The sequence below is a fragment of the Halictus rubicundus genome, unplaced genomic scaffold, assembly GCF_050948215.1.
Source record: "Halictus rubicundus isolate RS-2024b unplaced genomic scaffold, iyHalRubi1_principal scaffold0041, whole genome shotgun sequence".
NCBI classification, from domain to species: domain Eukaryota; kingdom Metazoa; phylum Arthropoda; class Insecta; order Hymenoptera; family Halictidae; genus Halictus; species Halictus rubicundus.
Window position 1 is genome coordinate 423,465 of NW_027488582.1, and position 4,924 is coordinate 428,388.

The window sequence follows — 4,924 nt, forward strand, 5'->3', positions numbered from 1 at the left end:
TCCTCTATCCTATCCTATCCTCTACCCTATGCTATCCTCTATCCTATCCTATCCTCTATCCTATCCTGTCCTCTATCCTATCCTATCCTATCCTCTATCCTATCCTATCCTCTATCGTCTCCTGTCCTCTATCCTATACAATCCCCTATCATATCCTCTATCGTCTCCTATCCTCTATGCTATCCAATCCCCTATCCTATCCTCTATCGTCTCCTATCCTCGGTCCTATCCTATCCTCATTCCTATCCTATCCTCTATCCTACCCTATCCTCTATCCTATCCTATCCTCTATCCTATCCTATCCTCTATAATATCCTATCCTCTATCCTATCCTGCCCTCTATCCTATCCTATCCTCTATCCTATCCTATCCTCTATCCTATCCTATCCTCTATCCTATCCTATCTTCTATCCTATCCAATCCCCTATCCTATCCTCTATCCTATATTATCCACTATCCTATCGTATTCACTATCCTATCGTATCAACTATCCTATCCATTCCCCTATTCTATCCTCTATCCTATCCTCTATCCTATCCTATCCTCTATCCTATCCTATCCTCTATCCTATCCTATCCTCTATCCAATCCTATCCTCTATCCTATGCTATCCTCTATCCTATCCTCTATCCTATCCTATCCGCTATCCTATCCTATCCTCTATCCTATCCTATCCTCTATCCTATCCTATCCTCTATCCTATCCTATCCTCTATCCTATCCTATCCTCTATCCTATCCTATCCTCTATCCTATCCTATCCTCTATCCTATCCTATCCTCTATCCTATCCTATCCTCTATAATATCCTATCCTATCCTCTATCCTGTCCTATCATCTATCGTCTCCAGTCCTCTATCCTATACAATCCCCTATCATATCCTCTATCGTCTCCTATTCTCTATCCTATCCAATCCCCTATCCTATCCTCTATCTTATCCTATCCTCTATCCTATCCTATCCTCATTCCTATCCTATCCTCTATCCTATCCCATCCGCTATCCTATCCTATCCTCTATCCTATCCTATCCTCTATCCTATCCAATCCTCTATCCAATCCTCTATCCTATCCTCTATCCTATCCTCTATTCTATCCTCTATCCTATCCTCTATCCTATCCTATCCACTATCCTATCCTATCCTCTATCCAATCCTATCCTCTATCCTATGCTATCCTCTATCCTATCCTATATCCTATCCTCTATCCTATCCAATCCTCTATCCTATCCTCTATCCTATCCTCTATCCTATCCTCTATCCTATCCTATCCTCTATCCTATCCTGTCCTCTATCCTATCCTATCCTCATTCCTATCCTATCCTCTATCCTATCCTATCCTCATTCCTATCCTATCCTCTATCCTATCCTATCCTCTGACCTATCCAATCCTATAACCTATCCCATCCGCTATCCTATCCTATCCTCTATCCTATCCTATCCTCTATCCTATCCAATCCTCTATCCTATCCTCTATCCTATACTCTATCCTATCCTCTATCCTATCCTCTATCCTATCCTCTATCCTATCCAATCCTCTATCCTATCCTCTATCCTATCCTCTATCCTATCCTCTATCCTATCCTCTATCCTATCCTCTATCCTATCCTATCCTCTATCCTATCCTATCCGCTATCCTATCCTATCCTCATTCCTATCCTATCCTCTATCCTATCCTATCCTCTATCCTATTCTATACTCTACCCTATCCTATCCGCTATCCTATCCTATCCTCTATCCTATCCTATCCTCTATCCTATCCTATCCTATCCTATCCTCTATCCTATCCTATCCTCTACCCTATGCTATCCTCTATCCTATCCTATCCTCTATCCTATCCTGTCCTCTATCCTATCCTATCCTATCCTCTATCCTATAATATCCTCTATCGTCTCCTGTCCTCTATCCTATCCAATCCCCTATCCTATCCTCTATCGTCTCCTATCCTCGGTCCTATCCTATCCTCATTCCTATCCTATCCTCTATCCAATCCTATCCTCTATCCTATGCTATCCTCTATCCTATCCTATCCTCTATCCTATCCTATCCTCTATCCTATCCTATCCTATCCTCTATCCTGTCCTATCATCTATCGTCTCCAGTCCTCTATCCTATCCAATCCCCTATCCTATCCTCTATCTTATCCTATCCTCTATCCTATCCTATCCTCATTCCTATCCTATCCTCTATCCTATCCTATCCTCTGACCTATCCAATCCTATAACCTATCCCATCCGCTATCCTATCCTATCCTCTATCCTATCCTATCCTCTATCCTATCCAATCCTCTATCCTATCCTCTATCCTATACTCTATCCTATCCTCTATCCTATCCTCTATCCTATCCTCTATCCTATCCAATCCTCTATCCTATCCTCTATCCTATCCTCTATCCTATCCTCTATCCTATCCTCTATCCTATCCTATCCTCTATCCTATCCTATCCGCTATCCTATCCTATCCTCATTCCTATCCTATCCTCTATCCTATCCTATCCTCTATCCTATTCTATACTCTACCCTATCCTATCCGCTATCCTATCCTATCCTCTATCCTATCCTATCCTCTATCCTATCCTATCCTATCCTCTATCCTATCCTATCCTCTACCCTATGCTATCCTCTATCCTATCCTATCCTCTATCCTATTCTATACTCTACCCCATCCTATCCGCTATCCTATCCTATCCTCCATCCTATCCTATCCTCTATCCTATCCAATCCTATATCCTATCCTGTCCGCTATCCTGTCCTACCCTCAATCCTATAATATCACCTATTCTATCCAATCCTCTATCATATCCTCTATCCTATCCTATCCTCTGTCCTATCCACTATCGTATAGTATCCTCTATCGTATCCAATCCTATATCCTATCCTCTATACACTCCAATCCTCTATCCTACCCTATCCTCTATCCTATCCTATCCTCTATCCTATCCTATCCTCTATAATATCCTATCCTCTATCCTATCCTGCCCTCTATCCTATCCTATCCTCTATCCTATCCTATCCTCTATCCTATCCTATCCTGTATCCTATCCTATCTTCTATCCTATCCAATCCCCTATCCTATCCTCTATCCTATATTATCCACTATCCTATCGTATTCACTATCCTATCGTATCAACTATCCTATCCATTCCCCTATTCTATCCTCTATCCTATCCTCTATCCTATCCTATCCTCTATCCTATCCTCTATCCTATCCAATCCTCTATCCTATCCTCTATCCTATACTCTATCCTATCCTCTATCCTATCCTCTATCCTATCCTCTATCCTATCCAATCCTCTATCCTATCCTCTATCCTATCCTCTATCCTATCCTCTATCCTATCCTATCCTCTATCCTATCCTATCCTCTATCCTATCCTATCCTCATTCCTATCCTATCCTCTATCCTATCCTATCCTCTATCCTATTCTATACTCTACCCTATCCTATCCGCTATCCTATCCTATCCTCTATCCTATCCTATACTCTATCCTATCCTATCCTCTATCCTATCCTATACTCTATCCTATCCTATCCTCTATCATATCCTATCCTCTATCCTATCCTATCCTCTATCCTATCCTATCCTCTATCCTATCCTATCCCATCCTCTATCCTATCCTATCCTCTATCGTCTCCTGTACTCTATCCTATACAATCCCCTATCATATCCTCTATCGTCTCCTATCCACTATGCTATCCAATCCCCTATCCTATCCTCTATCGTCTCCTATCCTCGGTCCTATCCTATCCTCATTCCTATCCTATCCTCTATCCTATCCTATCCTATATCCTATCCCATCCGCTATCCTATCCTATCCTCTATTCTATCCTATCCTCTATCCTATCCTATCCTCTATCCTATCCAATCCTCTATCCTATCCTCTATCCTATCCTCTATCCTATCCTATCCTCAATCCTATCCTATCCTCTATCCTATCCTATCCTCTATCCAGTCCTCTATCCTATCCTATCCTCTATCCTATCCTATCCTCTATCCTATCCCATCCTCTATCCTATCCTATCCTCCATCCTATCCTATCCTCTATCCTATCCTATCCTCTATCCTATCCAATCCTCTATCCTATCCCCTAACCTATACTCTATCCTATCCTATCCTCAATCATATCCTATCCTCTATCCTCTATCCTATCCTATCCTCTATCCTATCCTCTATCGTATCCTATCCTCTATCCTATCCTATCCTCTATCCTATCCCATCCTCTATCCTATCCTATTCTCATTCCTATAATATCCTCATTCCTATCCTATGCTCTATCCTATCCTATCCTCTATCCTATTCTATACTCTACCCTATCCTATCCGCTATCCTATCCTATCCTCCATCCTATCCTATCCTCCATCCTATCCTATCCTCTATCCTATCCAATCCTATATCCTATCCTGTCCGCTATCCTGTCCTACCCTCAATCCTATAATATCACCTATTCTATCCAATCCTCTATCCTATCCTCTATCCTATTCTATCCTCTGTCCTATCCACTATCGTATAGTATCCTCTATCCTATCCAATCCTATATCCTATCCTCTATACACTCCAATCCTCTATCCTACCCTATCCTCTATCCTACCCTATCCTCTATCCTATCCTATCCTCTATCCTATCCTATCCTCTATAATATCCTATCCTCTATCCTATCCTGTCCTCTATCCAATCCTATCCTCTATCCTATGCTATCCTCTATCGTATCCTATCCTCTATCCTATCCTATCCTCTATCCTATCCTATCCTATCCTCTATCCTGTCCTATCATCTATCGTCTCCAGTCCTCTATCCTATCCAATCCCCTATCCTATTATCTATCTTATCCTATCCTCTATCCTATCCTATCCTCAATCCTATCCTATCCTCTATCCTATCCTCTATCCTATCCTATCCTCTATCCTATCCTATCCTCTATCCTATCCTATACTC